Raw genomic sequence first — 17,934 nt, forward strand, 5'->3', positions numbered from 1 at the left:
ATAAGGCCAGAAAATAGATCAGCCACTGAAACTGGCGTTCTGAATGATATCTGATGACCTTAGTGAGAACAATTTCAGTGGAATACGGGGAACAAAAGTCAGCCTGCAGAGGGTTTAAGAATGAAAGAAGGAAGTAGAGAAAGTAATGGACATTATTGACCAGCTAAACACAGGAAGTGGTTACGAGTATAAATTGGTAAAATCTAATTGGAGGGTAATTTGACCTTAAAGTCTCCTCTTTAATCTAGAAATCTTACTTGCGGGAATTTTTCCTGTGTCAACAATTACAGGTCTGCACAGATGTTGAGCCCCAAGGATATTCAACAACACATCATTTATAATAATATTACCATGATAATAGTAGGATCCTGCGGTCAACCTAAATTTCCAAGCAAAGTCATGCCATACAACAGGTGTTCACTAAATATCTGAGAAAGAATGTATAGTAGGCCTTTAACAGAGTATTTCTGACACACGGTATAGAATCTCAGGTGGCCATTAGCAGTGTCATTATAGACCTTTAAAAGTGGCAAAATGTGTAGCACATTAAAGTTTCTATAAAATGCAATTTACAGATAATGTGTCCTGTTTCTATAACAATGTCTATTTCTAACAAAATCTAGGAATATAGATCTAAATATTGATCGCAGTTGCCTCTGGGTAATTTAAATTTCATTTTTTTCTCTTTGGGGCATTCAAATTTTATGTGGCCTATTTGGGGACAAAGAGAAGGGCAGCTGGGCAGCAAGTGGCCCTGTGGTGTCTGTCCAGTCCTCATTTCTCTCACCCTGAAGCAGCAGGCTCTCTAGCCCATCCTCTGTTACCCTGACAGCAACTCAAACTCCTCTGCCCAGCCTCTGGCACGCCCCTCCCTGGTCTCTTAACCTTCAGTCCTCCCTGGAAGTGTTACTTGCTAAAGGGACCAGATCCCTAACCCCTGTTATTGGCTCCCAGGGGACTAAATTTCTCTCCTCTGGAGCACTCCTCAAACTTGTAAGTAAGTGACAAGGTACTAATGCCTGTCTTTGCCCCAGTGGGGCTTGGCAAGCCTCACCACCATAGAGACCACAGGTGTCCCCAGAAGCCCAGCACTGTGCCTGGCATACAGCAAAGACTAACTGAATGCCTAGCCACTGCTAAGTACAGTTTCCAGCCTAATAGGAGGCCAGAGCCCCTTTTAAATCTCAAATGGCTTATCAGGCCATTTCCAGGAAGCTTCCTGCTTCCTACCTCTCTACTCCTTGGTACACAAAAAGTTCAGTAAATATGTTCAGAGAACATTCAAATGCCCTCAAAGAGGCCCTTGCAAAGAGTCAAAAAAGAAGGCATCCCCATTTTATGGGGGCCTGGGTGGCTCAGTCAGTTAAGCGTCCGACTTTGGCTCAGTCATGATCTCACGGTTGGTGAGCTTGAGCCCCACATCAGACTCTGCTGACAGCTCAGAGCCTGGAGCCTGCTTTGGATTCTGTCTCCCTCTCTCTCTGTCCCTCTCCCACTCGTGCTCTGTCTCTGTCTCTCTCAAAAATAAATAAACGTTAAAAAAATGTTTTAAAAAGAAGGCATCCCCGTTTTAAAACTGTGTTGGCAACTATTTTAGGAATGTTCAGTTCTATTTAATAAACAACTCAACTTTTGAATGTCCATACCACGCACCAAGGATGAAACAAGAAATATAATAACACCTCCTAGCATATGGGGTCCTCGCCATGTGTTAAGCACTTTGCATGAATTCTCACAACATCCTGATAGGTCAGATATTATGTCCCACCCATCACAGAGGTAGGAAAGAACAAAGGCTCAGAGAACCTCTTGACTTGCCCAGGTCATGCATAGCTGGTGAGATGGAGGTTGGGTTAACACCAGAACGGCCTGATTCAAAAGGCTATGCTCCTTCCTTTAAATTTTTTCAATGTTTATTCATTTTTTGAGAGAGAGAGAGAGAGAGAGAGAGAGAAGGCCAAAGAGAGAGGGGGACACAGAATCGGAAGCGGGCTCCAGGCTCTGAGCTGTCAGCACAGAGCCCGACACAGGGCTTGAACTCAGGAACTGTGAGATCATGAGCTGAAGTCGGATGCTTAACCCGACTGAGCCACCCAGGCACCCCATGCTCCTTCCTTTAAATCACTCTGTGCCTCAACTATCTTGTCTGTAAAACTGGGATGCTAGTGTCTATGTCTCCGGGGTTGAGATAAGATTGAATGAGTTAACACTTGAGCACAAAGCAGTGTGCCTCGTATGCAGCAGTACATCATACTTTTTAATCACTTTTTAAGTTTATTTATTTACGTCATCTCTACACCCAACATGGAGCTTGAACTCATGACCACAAGATCAAGAGTCGCACGCTCCTCTGACTGAGCCAGCCAGGTGCCCCACTACTCCTTAATTATTAACATTATTATTACCACCAAGCCATAAGGGGTCAGGGAGGCCATCCAAAGGGAGGCTGGGCCTTAAAAGATGGGTGAGATGAGTCCTGAGTAACACTGAGCACAGTCTCGGTGTGTGCACACATACACACTTGGGTGTGGCCATCCAAATAAATGCTGTCTTCCCCAAGTTGCCACCAATTATGTGCCAGGTGCTACACCAGGTTCTGGGGACTGAGAAAGTTCTGCCTTCGCCAAGCTAACAGGTTGACAAGAGAGACAGGAACAATACCCCGTGAGTCAACTCTGGTGATGCCAGGGATGTGCGGCCAACAAAGGACCCTCGTGAAACTGGGGCTCATGAAGGTCCTCTGGAAGGACCGGGTTTCTAGGCTGAGGTCTGAAGAAAAAGAAGTCATCCACACAGGAAGAACTCAAAGGTGGAAATGGAAGTAACAACAGGGAGAGAGTTTTCCAGGTAGTTTCTTTGAAGAAAGTCCTCAAGACAAGAGAGAACCTGGCACCTTGAAGTGGCAAGTGACCCCAGACTGGATCGTGCAGGTGTTAAAGGTATAAGGAGGAGTGCCTGGGGGGTTCAGTCTGTTGAGTGTCCGACTTCGGCTCAGGTCATGATCTTGTGGTCTGGGGGTTCGAGCCCCGCGTCGGGCTCTGTGCTGACAGCTCGGAGCCTGGAGCCCGCTTCGGATTCTGTGTCTTCCCCTCTCTCTGCCCCTCCCATGCTCAGGTTCTGTCTCTGTCTCTCAATAATGAATAAATTTTTAAAAATTAAAAAAAAAAACTTTAAAGGTAGAAGGAGTTTGGATACCAGGGAACCATAGATGGGTTTTCAGCAAGAGAATGACCTCACTGGATCTATGTACTTTAAGAAGCCACCTGGCCACAGAATGAAAAATGGATTGTGACAGCTAGCTTCTATTAGCCTCGGGCAGCCCCACCAATTCACTACGTTTAAGGTGGGCTCTGGGGGGCGCCTGGGTGGCGCAGTCGGTTAAGCGTCCGACTTCAGCCAGGTCACGATCTCGCGGTCCGGGAGTTCGAGCCCCGCGTCAGGCTCTGGGCTGATGGCTCGGAGCCTGGAGCCTGTTTCCGATTCTGTGTCTCCCTCTCTCTCTGCCCCTCCCCCGTTCATGCTCTGTCTCTCTCTGTCCAAAAATAAATAAATGTTGAAAAAAAAAAAAATTTAAGGTGGGCTCTGGGATTTCCCTGGTCATTCTTCGGTGCTCTGAAGTTTAAGACCTATTTGTTCAAGAGGTATTCCAGAACCATTTAGAGTAAAGGTGTATCAGGGACATGAGAGCCGCTCGGAAGAGGAAAAATCCCATGGAGTTCTGAGCAGTAGACATTGCCTCAGCGTCCTGCAAGCAAGCTTCCCAGCTTAGCCTCTACCATTCATTCATTCATTCATTCATTCACTTACTCACCTAGCAAATAATTATCCTGCACTTCCTATGTGTCAGACACTGTGCTTGAGAGCAGACATCACCACCAAACAGTCTTACTTTCTTGGAATTTACACTTCGTGCATGGACACCGTGCTCGTAAGTGATTACAGGGTGGAAAGTGCTTGAAAGAAGCAGAAGGTCATTAGGGTGAGGAGGTGGTCGCCGCTGGGGAGATGGGGAGTGGGGTGGGAAGGAAGTGGTAATAAAAGGCCAAACCCCATTCCTCTCTCACGGAAGAAGACGTAACTTCTCAGCAAATATTAATTGGATGCCTACGGTGAGCTAAGTGCCGAAAGCAAAGCAAAGCGGGGGGAGGGAAGAGAAGGGCAGAGGCACATCTGGGAACAACCGTTTTATCCAGGGAAGAAAAGGACGGCCTCCTGGAGGAGGTGACATCTGAGAGGTAAATTTAATCCCTGCTCACCCAGCCCTCTCACTGCCCCAGGCCTTTGCCTCCACCCAGCTCAGGCCCCAGCCCACCCACCCCCGGAGAGGCCCCAGCTCAAAGGTCCACTGAACAAAGGAGCCTTAATAAACTCATTAAAACAGCCTTGTCAGAGCTGGAGTTGGGGAACAGGAAGGAAGGGAAGGACAATGGGGTAAAACTCCCACCCCCCTCCCAAGGGAGGCCCAGGACAATCCACCCTCCCAGGATCAAGCAAGAGGGATATTTTTCTTAGGACCTGCTGTAGGTGAGCCCCCACGTGAGACCAGCTAATGGCCCCTTATTAGAACCTCACGGAGTGGAATTTGACATCTGGCGGTAGCATTTTAAATCTTGGTGCTTCAGTGTGGCTGCTGTGTAATCTCTTGCCTTTCCTGTCTTTCTCTGTGCCCGTTTCCTGTGCCTGGAATACTTGTCTCCTAGCCTTGCGAGGTGTTGGCTCCTTTTTATTTTTTTTTTAATGTTTTTAAATGTTTTTATTTATTTTTGAGAGAGACAAAGACAGAATGCGAGTGGGTTAGGGGCAGAGAGACAGGGAGACACGGAATCCAAAGCAAGCTCCAGGCTCTGACCTGTCAGCACAGAGCCTGATGTGGGGCTCGAACTCACGAGCCCTGAGATCATGACCTGAGCCGAAGGCGGATGCTCAACGGACTGAGCTGCCCAGGCGCCCCTCCTTTTTATTTTTTAAGTCTGAGATTGGAGATTTGCTTCTTAGATGGCCTTCCCTGAAGACTTCATTGGAAAAGGCCTACCTTGTTATCTCCACTTCATCTCTGGTTGGCTGCCTTTTTGGTGGCCTTCTGAGCTTGGCATTCATGCCTTTGGTGTTTGTTTCCTGTTTTGCCGCGTGCATCTTCCCATTCCCCCATGTGCTGCAACCATTGTCCCCTTGGCCTCAGGTCTACCTGTGCTGGGTCAGTGCTCACCCACGGTAGGTCATCAATAAATATGTGCCCTAGTCATTTGAGTGTCGGACTTTGGCTCAGGTCATGATTCCTTGGTTCATGGGTTCGAGCCCCGCGTCGGGCTCTGTGCTGACAGCTCAGAGCCTGGAGCCTGCTTCATAGTCTGTGTCTCCCTCTCTCCAGCCCTCCCCCACTCGCACTCTGTCTCTCTCTCAAAAATAAATAAACATTTAAAAAATCAGAAAAATATATATGTGCCCGCCTTAAATGAACACACATAAAGGGGCATGGTAATGATACTTCCTGTAGCTGGTCATTGTGAAAGTTAAGTGCATCGGGCACCTGAAAGGGCTTAATAGAGAGTGGCTGTAATTACAATGACTGTTCCACACATGCTCTTCGGGTTTGGGAGCCGGTGGGTATTCACGGCTCCAAGATGTCGGTGGTACAGTCCCCATTACACAGATTACAAATAAACAAACAGCTGATGTTCTGAAAGAAAGATTTGCCATACAGCTGAGTATACAGATTTTTTTTTTCAACGTTTATTTATTTTTGGGACAGAGAGAGACAGAGCATGAATGGGGGAGGGGTAGAGAGAGAGGGAGACATAGAATCGGAAACAGGCATCAGGCTCTGAGCCATCAGCCCAGAGCCTGACTCGGGGCTCGAACTCACGGACCGCGAGATCGTGACCTGGCTGAAGCCGGACGCTTAACCGACTGCGCCACCCAGGCGCCCCACAGATTTGTTTTTAAGAAACAAACCAAAAAAAAAAAAAAAAAAAAAAAAAAGAAACAAACCAGAACTCACACATGAAGTGTCCTTCTATTAGTTACCTTGTAAGGTTATCATGTATTCATTCTGGGCCACAGTTTAACATGGTATGATACTTTCTGGAACTTTCTTTTTAGTCTGACAGCCTGTAAAAATAAAACTATCCTCTGTCCCTTCAAGATGGATAATATTTTAACGTTTATTTGTTTTTGAGAGAGAGAGAGAGAGAGAGAGAGAGAGAGAGAGAGAGAGAGAGAGGGGGAGGGGCAGAGAGAGGGAGAGAGAGACAAAGGATCCAAAGCAGGCTCTGTGCTGACAGCAGAGAGCCCAATGCAGGGCTCAAACTCAGGAATGGGGAGACCATGAACTGAGTCAGTCGCTTAACTGACTGAGCCACCCAGGCTCCCCTGGATTTTTTTTTTTTTTTTTAAGATTTTAGTTTTAAGTAATCTCTACACCCAATGTGGGGTTTGAACACAGAACCCCAAAATCAAGAGTCACAGACTCTACCAACTGAGCCAGCCTGGCTCCCCAAAGATGAATTTAATTTTTAGACTCAAGATTTAGCCACAGACAAAATAAATGATTACGTTGGGACCTAGCAGAGCGATCTCCGTTGATTTATAGAATGAGTTGTGAACACGATCTCTTCCCCAGGTCGTTGGGAAGAATAAACCCATCAGAATGCCCCCCAAAATTCCTAAAATTGAAGAATAATGAAAGAAGCCAGGCCCCACCACATAGTAAGAAATAGACAACATAAAGCCATATACACTAGATGACATGTTGTATGATTCCATTTATACGACGTGTCCAGGAAAGGCAGATTTATAGAGACAGAAAGTAGATTAGTGGTTGCCTGGGGCTGGGAGTAGGAATGGGCATTGAGGTTTTTTGGGAGGAGGTAATGAAAATACTCAGATTGTGGTGATGGTTGCACGGTTTTGTAAACTTACTAACAATCATTGAATTGTATACTTAAGATGAGTGAAATATGTGGCATGTTAATTATACTCAGCTAAAGCTGTTGGGGCAGAAACAGAGAGAGAAACAGTCCAAGAAAAATAATATAAAGAACACGGACTTGAGATTGGAATAATCATAGAGATCTATTCAATGGAATAGAAAGCCCAGAAACAGATACATGTAAGTATATGTTTAATGTATGTCAAAGGTGACATTTCAGAGTAGGGTGGAATACTTTAGTTGTTCAATAAATAATGTTACCTTTGTAACTCTGCAAGCACACATACTCCATTGGTCTAGAGATTTGAATGATGGGGATATATTGTTTTGATCTTTGCAACCCTAAGGTCTAGCTCAGTGCCTAGAAACGTATAATATCCAGTCAATTATCTGTCAATTCCTTGCAATTTTCAAAGTTTCAGAATAAGAGAATTCTCATTTTCTTTCAAAAGAAAAATGTACACAAATACTCTTCCCAAGCAAAACTTTCTTCTATCTAAAATGTCTATCCATTCTACTTGAGACCTGAATTCATTTTTTTTAATTATGACCGTTTTATTGAGATATACCTCATATGCTGTACAATTCAGCCATTTAAAGTGTGTCTGTGTCTTTTGTATATTCATAGAAACGTGCAACCAGTCACCACAATCAATTTTAAGCCATTTTCATCACCCCAAAAAGAAATCCCTTACCACCCATTAATTCTTACTGACCCATCTTAACCTTCACCTTTGATATCTGCCAATGGATTTATTTATTCCGTTTTCTCTAATCCTATAGAATTCTGTTCATATCTATTACAGTTTTGGACACAAACTGGATACTCAGGACACGGGCATGTCTTAATCAGCTTTGAATATCGTATGCCCAATGTAGAAAACCCCAGAAACCCTGACAAAGACCACAAACCCTGCAAGACTGAACCTCCAACATTCTCCTAGCCCATCTCCCTCTACCTACCCCCTTCCAACAACCTGACTTCTTTGCTTCTCCTGGAACATGCTTCTACCTTAGGGTTTAGTCCTTCTTGTTTCAGTCTCTAGAATGTTATTCCCCTAAAGGTCACAGTGCCTACACTCCGTACTTCCTCTGTCCAAATGCTAGGTCGTTAAGAAAGCCTTACTTGGGGCACCCATGTGGCTCAGTCCGCTAAGCTTCTGACTCTTAATTTCAGCTCAGGTCATAAACTAACATGTTTGTGTGTTTGAGCCCTATATCAGGCTCCGTGCGGACAGTGTGGAGCCTGCTTGGGCTTCTCTTTCTCTCCCTCATGCTCGCACCTTCTCTCTCAAAATAAATAAATACACTTAAAAAAAAAAAAAAGCCTTACCTCATTATCAGTATTTTGATCATAGATCTTATAATCATTGCTACCTAGCATGTATTAGACACTCAGTAATATTGACAATTGAATGAATGAGTGTGGTTCTATATAAGCAAATTTTCTTCTAAATATGTCAATTCCAATATTTCTTTTGTCAACATTATGGATTTCAGCACAAGTTCTATTGGAATAAATATGGGGGAGCCTGGGTGGGTTAGTCGTTTGAGTGGCCGACTCTTGGTTTCAGCTCAGGTCGTGATCTCATGGTTCAAGAGTTTGAGCCTCATGTTGGGCTTGGCACTGACGCTGCAGAGCCTGCTTGGGATTCTGTCTCTCCCTCTCTGCCCCTCCCCCATGCACACGCACAGGTGCTCTCACTCTTCCTCTCTCTCTCTCTCTCCTCGCAAAATAAATAAACTTAAAAATTTTTTAACTTTTTATTTTATTATTTTTGAGAGACAGACAGAGACAGAGCTCGAGCAGGGGAGGGACAGAGAGCGAGAGGGAGACAGAATCCAAAGCAGGATCCAGGCTCTGGAGCTGTCAGCACAGAGACCAATGAACCCACCAGCCTTGAGATCATGACCCAAGCTAAAGTCGCCTGAGCTGAAGTCAGACGCTTAACTGACTGAACCACCCAAAGTGTCCCAATAAACTTTAAAAAAAAAAAAAAAAAAGAAAGAAAGAAAAAAAATTAAAAAGAGAAAGAAAGAAATGTGGCATATAGTTATTTGGGTAAAAGTAAGCTCTATGAATCTCAAAGTTATTCAGTGAGGGATGGTATAGGTTATAGTCATTCTTGTGTTTGCCATGACTTTTTAAAAAGTTAAAAAAAAAAAAGGGGGGGCACCTGGGTGGCTCGGTCGGTTGGGCAACTGACTTTGGCTCAGGTCATGATCTCAAGGTTCATGAGTTCAAGCCCCACATCAGGCTCACTGCTTTCAGTGCAGAACCTGTTTTGGATCCTGTGTCCCATTCCCTCTCTGCCCCTCCCCTGCTCACACACTCTGTCTCATAAATCAATACACATTAAAAAAAAGTTTAAAAAAAACTTTTTTTTTTAAGTAACCTCTACACCCAACGTGGGGCTTGAACTCACAATCCCAACATCAAGAGTCATATATGCTTTACTGACTGAGCCAGCCAGGTGCCCCTGCCATCACTTAAAAAGACTTAATTGATACGTATTGAATAAAAAAAAAAAAGTGTGTTGAATCAACTGATGAGTCGTTTGGGGGAAAAAAAGTCTAATTATATTGTGCCTCACATCAGACTCCAGAATGAATTCATATAGCTTATAACTTGTAGGATTAAAAAGGAAGCTATACCAACACAAGAAGAAAACACAGGTGATTATTTGCAGTACCTTGGGATGGAGGAGTCTCTCCACACATCTCCAAAGGCAAAAAACATTTTAAAAAGAAGAAGAAGGACAAGGATGAGAAGAAAAGGAAACATTGAGAGCCTTGATCACATAAAAATAAAATACTTTAGGGGTGCCTGGATGGCTCAGTTGGTTGACCATCCAACTGTTGATTTGGGCTCAGGTTATGATTCCAGGGTCATGGGACAGAACCCTGCATCTGGCTCCGTGTTGAGTGTGGAATTTGCTTAAGATTTTCTCCCTCTATCTCCCTCTGCCCTTCCCTCCTCTATGAAATAAAATAAAATAAAATGAAATAAAATAAAATAATATAAAATAAAATAAAATAAAAATCTTGAACAACAAAAAAAAATTAGAGCACATTTACCCAACAGAAAACAATGCAGCAATGAAAAATGTCATGGGAGAATATACAATAGCAAGAAAAAATGGTAAAGAAAAATTGTTGATGGGAAAAATTAGACTAAAATCCAGTTTTATGCTACAGTCCCCGTATTTTATTTTATTTTATTTTTTATAAAGTTTATTTATTTTGAGAGAGAGAGCGAGCACAAGCAGGGTAGGGCCAGAGAGAGAGGGAAAGAGAATTCCAAGCAGACTCTGTGCACTGTCAGCACAGAGCCTGACATGGGGCAGGAACCCACAAACTGGGAGATCATGACCCGAGCCAAGACCAAGAGTCCGACGTTTAACCAACTGAGCCCCCAGGTGCCTCACAGTTCTCATGTTTTTTTTGTTTGTTTGTTTGTTTTTAATTTTTTTTTCAACGTTTATTTATTTTTGGGACAGAGAGAGACAGAGCATGAACGGGGGAGGGGCAGAGAGAGAGGGAGACACAGAATCGGAAACAGGCTCCAGGCTCTGAGCCATCAGCCCAGAGCCCGACGCGGGGCTCGAACTCCCGGACCGCGAGATCGTGACCTGGCTGAAGTCGGACGCTTAACCGACTGCGCCACCCAGGCGCCCCACAGTTCTCATGTTTTAAGTGCACAGGAATATGGGGTGCCTGGCTGGCTCAGTTGGAGGAACACGTGACTCACGATCTCAGGGTTGTGAGTTTGGGCTCCACGTTGTATGTCGAGATTACTAAAAAATAAAATCTAAACAATAAAATGCACAAGGGGGATGCCTAGGTGGCTCAGTCAGTTAAGCATCTGACTCTTGGTTTCAGCTCAGGTCATGATTTCTTGGTTCGTAAGTTCAAGCCCCATGTCGGGCTCTGCACTGGCAGTGCAGAGCCTGCTTGGGATCCTCTCTCTCCCTCTCTCTCTCTCCCTCTCTCCCTGTCTCTCCCTCTCTCTCTGGATGTTTCCTGCTCATGCTCACTCTCTCTCAAAATAAATAAACTTTTAAAAAATGTACAAGAATATGTTATGTGATATAAATGTTATAATATGTAGGTGGGTTATATATGCTATGTCTTGGTGTATAATTTTTTTGTCTTATTTTAATTTTCTTAAAAAAATTTTTTTTTACATTTATTTATGTTTGAGAGATAGAGACAGAGCACAAGTCTGGGAGGGGCAGAGAGAGGAGACACAGAATCAGAAGCAGGCTCCAGGCTCTGAGCTGTCAGCACAGAGCCGGATGCAGGTCTTGAACTCACGAACTATGAGATCATGACCTGAGCTGAAGTCTCACGCTCAACCGACTGAGACACCCAGGTGCCCCTGTGATAATTTAATAGGTATAAGGAGCCAGAGCAGCATGAGGGGCAATGAAAGAGGAACCAAGTGCCTTCAGGCCCTGGCACTCAATTAAGAAAAAAGATTGTCCTGGGGCACCTGGGTGACTCAGTTGGTTAAGTGTCTGACCCTTGGTTTCAGCTCAGGTCATGATCTCCCCGTTTTGTGGGTTCAAGCCCCGCCTCAGGCTCTGTGCTGACAGTGTGGAGCCTGCTTGGGATTCTTTCTCTCTCCTCTCTGCACCTCCCCTGCTTGCTCACTCTCTCTCTGAAAATAAATAAATAAACATTTAAAAAGAAGAAGTTAAAAAGATTGTCTTAATCTGAGTGCTTCTTCTGTGCTAAGAAGTGTGAAGCAAAATCTACCAGGAGAGGGCCAGCGATGATTTCCTGAGGTTCTGCAAGTCTCAGAGACAAGCCTTGGTGTGTTTTGGGCTCACCTGGCGATCAAGTTCCGGGTAGCAACTTGTTTGTATCATATCAAGGCCGAAAGTGGTACAGAGGAGTCCGAAAGACACAGGTTCAAATCCTGACTCTTCTCTCCCTTTGATTTTGGGATCAGATTCTTGACTATTGATTCTTCATTTGGGTTGATTCACCCAGCTGCGAAATAAGTACATGATGCTGGTCCTGGCCCAGATGAGGGTATGTTTATTGAACACCTCTCCTACTACCAATGCTCAATAAATGATAGCCATTTATAGCTAATTTGTGGTGCATGCAGATAACTAAACAATAGGGCATTTGGGATATTTTGGAAACTTCTGGCTCCCAGAATGAGCCTGGCCCCAGGGTTACAGAACATCAGGAGCCGGTCAACCTTTGGGCGGGTTGGAGGGAGGCCCCCACCTTGCCTGCAGCTGTCCTGGAATGAAGCAGAGTTGCACAGTTGCCTAGTAACCCCTCTGGGAATCCAGGAAATTAGAATTTTGGAAGCTGTAGAGGAAAGGAAAGGTGGGGTCTTGCATGTTTGAATGTAAGCTGACACGTACCAAGTGGGGGCTGTACTTAGGTGATCTGAGTGATGCTAAGTATCCTGGCTCAGGTAATCTTTAGTTGTTGTCATGTTTATAGACATATATAAGATATTGAGAAGTTTCAAAATTCAAAACGTACAAGAAAGAGTGAAATATTTCCCTTATATTCCTGTCCTCTCATTTGTCACCACCCAATCCCCTCCCCAAGGATGGTGGGTTATAGCCTTCATAGGAGCCTTCAAGACCTGTACTATAGCCATCAAGGCAAATAAGTGAACATGTATTCTTTTTCCACCCCCACCCCCCTTTAACACAAATAGTAGCATACTAACTACTTGGTTTAAGATTTTGCTTCTTTCACTTAACCACTGGCTCTGGTTCCCTATTTGCTTTGATGTTGCAAGGGTTCCCTGGTTTGTATCTTTCCCTTGGTGGGAGGAGCCTAAAGAAGCTGTTAGATTGTTTCCAGTATTTTCCTTTTACAATGTTGCAATGAGTTGCCTTGCACAAGTGCTCCACCACTGGGATACAATGAATCTGTAGGACAAATTCCTAGAAGGAGAATTCCTGGGTCAAGGGTAATGTACTTTTGCACTTTCCATAGATCCTCTGATGGCTAAATGGCCCTCCAAAGGAACTATATCCTTTTAAGCTGCCACTAATATAAAGAGCACCTCCGTTCACACCCTCTCCAAGGTAAGATGTTTCTAACCTTCTGGATCTTAGGTTGGTGGGTAAGAAACAAGGAATCTCAAGCTAATTCTAATTTGCATTGGTCTTAAGAGGCTCCTCTGGGCTACTCCTCATTTAGCCCCTTCTTTGCTCTGGAAACCTATCTAGTGCAGCATCCTGTCAGGACACCCCTTTGTGGCTGCTATAAGCCAAGGGATTCTGAGTTTGAGTTTGCCCTTCAGCTTCTAGAAGTGTCCCTTGCCGATACTCCCAGAAATCTGTAGCCAAGGCATCTGTCCTTTCTTCCTGCACACATCCTGTTTCTTTTCCACTGCTTTGGCCAACCCACCACCTATTCTGTGGTTTGGGGCCAAGCTGACTCCCAATTTCATCAAAAGAAGGTTTTCATTTTTGTTTCCCCTATTGTTTTGGGGCAATTTCTGCGGCAAAAAAACAGGGAAAAGATGACCCTTTGTCCTCACATTGAAAATCATAAAACAAAGAGGCAGGCGTTATTATCACCTATTTTACAGATATAAACAGTGAGACTGAGGCTGATTAGAAGGTGCATCCCCAGGATCAAGTGACTTCAAGACCCTGGTTCTAGCTACTAGTTATTCTCCTCGTGACCTTAGGGACCTTAGGCAAATCGCTTCTCTGAGGTCTTAGCTTGCTCATCTGTAAAATCAACACACTTGTGACTTTCAAAGTGTCTTAGAAGGAGCCCAAAGTCCCTCAGAAACTGACAAAGGATGGAGGGATGGAGGGGAGCAAGAGGTGTGTGTGTGGGGGGGTCTTCTACCAGAAAGAGCTGAACTTTTTATCAACATTAACATCATTGACTTATGCCTAAGGTTTATTTTGTTAAGAGGGTAATTGATGGGGGACAGCACCTGGGTGAGTCAGTCTGTTGAGTGTCCGACTTCAGCTCAGGTCATGATCTTGCTTTTGTAGTTCATGAGTTAGAGCCCTGCTTGGGGCTCCCTGCTGTCAGCACAGAAGCTGTCAGTGCAGAGCCTGCTTCAGATCCTCTGTCCCCTTCTCTCTCTGTCCCACCCCCACTTGTGCTCTCTCTCAAATAATAAATAAACATTTTTTAAAATGGGTGGAATTGGTGGGGAAAAACAAAGTTTTTTTTAATTTTTAAAAAATGTTTATTTATTTTTGAGAGAGAGAGAGAGAGCACGAGTGAGGGGGGCAAAGAGAGAGGGAGACACAGAATCCAAAGCAGGCTCCAGGCTCTGAGCTGTCAGCACAGAGCCTGATGCGGGGCTCAAGCCCACAAACTGTGAGATCATGACCTGAGCTGATGTCAGAAGCTTAACCAAATGAGCGCCACCCAGGTGCCCCCAAACAGTTTTTTAAAGATGGAAAGTCATTGCACTATCCCAGAGGTTACAAACTCATGGCTTATAGAATGAAAGTGCCCTGACAACATGTTTTATTTGGTCCAAAAAGTGTTTGTTTTTTATTTTTATTTTTACAAGTTCATTTATCTTTGAGAGAGAGCACGAGCTGGGGAGGGGCAGGGAGAGAAAGGGAGACACAGAATCCAAAGCAGGCTCCAGGCTCCAAGCTGTCAGCACAGAGCCCGACGCGGGGCTCGAACTCACAAACTATGAAATCATGACCTGAGCCAAAGTTGGACACTCAACCAATGGAGCTACCCAGGCACTGTCAGTGCAGGGCCTGCCTACTTGGGATATTCCCTCCCTCCCTCCCTCCCTCTCTCTCTCTCTCTCTAAAAACAAAACAAAACAATCCAGAGAGTTCACATAAAAACGTGTACCTCTGGCTTCTCTTTAGGAAAACCAGACATGTGGCAACACAGATGTCATAAACCAAGCACAGTGGTGTAGCCAGCCCCAGATCCAGAAACCAGGCACCAGGATTCTAGAGGCCCCTCATGTCCCCTTTTATTTATTTATCTATCTATCTATTTATTTATTTATTTATTTATTTATTTATTTATTTATTTATTTTTTAACGTGTATTTGTTTTTCAGACAGAGAGAGACAGAGCACGAACAGGGGAGGAGCAGAGAGAGAGGGAGACACAGAATCGGAAGCAGGCTCCAGGCTCTGAACTGTCAGCACAGAGCCCGACGGGGGGCTCGAACTCACCGACCGTGAGATCGTGATTTGAGCCGAAGTCGGACGCTTAACCGACCGAGCCACCCAGGTGCCCCCCTCATGTCCCCTTTTAATGATGTCCCTCCTCAAGGCAAGGTTAACCACATTCCGGGGTTCTACTAGCATAGAGAAGTTTTGCTGGTTTCTGTACTTTACATAAATGAAATTGCACAGCCAATTCTATGTTTAGTGTCTTTCATTCCACATTATGTTTGTAGGTTTCAACCACATGGTGGTAGGTGGCTGTGGTTCCTTTATTTTCACGGCTTTATCATATTCCGTTGTGTGAACATCTCACAAATGTATTCATTCAACCATTGATATTTTTTTTTTTGTTTCCAGATTTTTACTGTTATGAATCTCACCCTGAACATTCTTTTTTTTAAAAAAAAAAAAGCCTTTTTACTTTATTTTAAAGTGTATTCATTTATTTTTGAGAGAGAGAGCAAGAGCAGGGGACAGGCAAGAGAGAGAGAGAGAGAGAGAGAGAGAGAGAGAGAGAGAGAATTCCAAGCAGGCTCTGCACTGTCAGCACAGGGTCTGATGCAGGGCTCAAACTCATGAACTGTGAGATCATGACCTGAGCTGATATCAAGAGTTGGTCACTTAACTGACTGAGCCACCCAGGCGCCCCTGAACATTCTTGTACACATTCATCGCGCACACGCGAATACACAGGCGTGCATTTCTGGCGGGAATACAACCAGGAGTAGAAGTGCTGAGCACAGGTTCAGGTGTGGTGGAGTGGCCAGTTTTCCCCGAGTAGCTGTACCACCCCACCTGCCACCAGCTGTTATGGAATCCGTTGCTAGCTTATGCATAGCTATTACCTGACGGGCTGCAAGAGACGCTGAAGTTTGTGACCCTCCTCTCCTCGTCCCTCCGGACAGGATGCCTCTTGAAGTTTTTTTCAAACTCAACCTTCTATCCTTTTCCAAAAGGTTCCAAGTCTTCTCAAGCGTACTTGCTTTTCCCTCTTCCTTTGCAATTCTTGATGGGGACTTCTGTATTTCAACATCCGCTTATGTCTCCAAGCTGAGACCTGGAGGTTGGGTGGGAATCAGCCAGACGTGGGGATGGGGGGTGAGGGTATTGGCCCTGAAGAATGTTCCAGGCTGAGGTGAGGTAATGGCATGTTTAAATCTAGAGGCCAAAGGCGGGGGTGGGGGTGGGGGTGGCGGGGAGCAGACAGTTCTCAATGGCAGAAACCCTGCCTATCTAGAGGATTAGGGAAAGGCCGCTGGTGTTTCCAGTCAAGACCCAGAGGGTCCTAGGGAACACAGAACAGCTCCCACAGGAAATACCTCCTCCTACCCCCCCCCCCCACCCGCCAGAGCCGAGAATGCCCTGTAGGCAAGTGCAGACAGCAATTAAAAGAAGTTGATCTTTCTGGGAGGGTGGGAGGGAAGGGAAGAGGCTGGAGGGGAGGGCACAGGCTGTGTGTCCCACTGTCATGTAAATATCCCTTCCCGGCGGCTCCCGGTAGATTTAAACCCCTGCCACCTGGGGCTGCCTCAGTTCGTCAGAGCTTCTTCCAGAACCCGGGTGTCTGCCCGCGTTTGGTGGACTTCCTTCACGGCATGGCCCCCAAACGCCAGTCTTCACTCCCACCCCAAACGAAGAAGCCGAGACCGCCCGCTGCCCCCAAGCCAGAGGAGACGTCCACCTCTCAGCACTTGCCGGAGGGAGGTACGTCCCTACACTGCGCTTTATCGGAGACTTAAGGGATTCTTTTCCCTCCAGTGCCTTTTGAGATAAGACCCCAAACACCCCGAAGGGTTTGCAGCACGGGGTGAGTGGATCAGGTTGGTGTGAAGAAAAAAAGGGGCGAAACTCAGAAACCTGGAGCGTGTGGCAGCTCATCCCTGCCCCCATCCCAACACCTAGGCGAGGCTGTCTCCGCCCCCAAACTCACTCCTCCCAAGTTCCCTGCCTTGGTAAGTGGCACCACCGGCCAGCCTGAGGCTGCATCGTGCGCGACCCCTTTCCTCTCCTTCTCCCCTCCTCATCCAAATAAATCCCCAAGTCCTGGTGGTTCTTCCTTCTCAGTACCTCTCACATCCATCCACTTCCTTCCTGCGGCTGCCGCCTGCCTGCCCACAACCCTGGCGGGATTACTGCCACTCTTGCTTCCAGCTTCCTCCTCCCCCTCCCCCCCCATCCTGCCTGAGCAAAGCCAATCACATGACTCCCTGGTTTAAAACCCTTCTTTGCCTCCCCTCGGCCGGCCCTCTAGGTATATAGACTGAGAGACCTCTCCACCAGTCCACCTGGTCCCTGCGCTCCTCTCCAGGTTCATGCTCCCTCTGGCACCTCTCTTCCCCTCTCTCGCCTCCAGGCCCACTTTTCCTCTGCCTGGATCACTCTCTCCCCACCTGTGCTCCTCTCCTCATTCCCCAGCTTTCTGCTGATAAGTCCCTTCTTGCAGGCACTCTCCTTTGAGCCACAGCTGCTGGGTGTTAGGAGCCTGCTTCTGCCCTTTGTAGTGCCCAGAGTCACCCCCAGCCCGGCCCCTTCCTCATTGCTTTGTGATTGTCGGTTTCACGTCTGCCCCTTTCTCCCCATTAACTGTTAACTTGGAGGTGAGGGTGTGTTTTCCAGACACACTGCTTGGAGCCAGTCGGTGTGGTTTGTTCATCTGATTAGGTCTCTCCGATGGCGTGGGGATACGGTGGGGACCTCGAGGGGGTTGGGTTGGGATAAGTAGAAGCCAGGAAAGCCATGTGCTAGGAAAACGTGACAGCAGGCTACCTAAGTGCAGAGGGGAGGGGCTTGGAGCCCTAATTTGCCGACGTGGCTGAGATCCAGCCACGCTTGTGGAAAGGAGCAC

Source organism: Puma concolor, chromosome D4, assembly GCF_028749965.1.
Source record: "Puma concolor isolate L17-30 chromosome D4, mPumCon1.1.hap2, whole genome shotgun sequence".
NCBI lineage: Eukaryota > Metazoa > Chordata > Mammalia > Carnivora > Felidae > Puma > Puma concolor.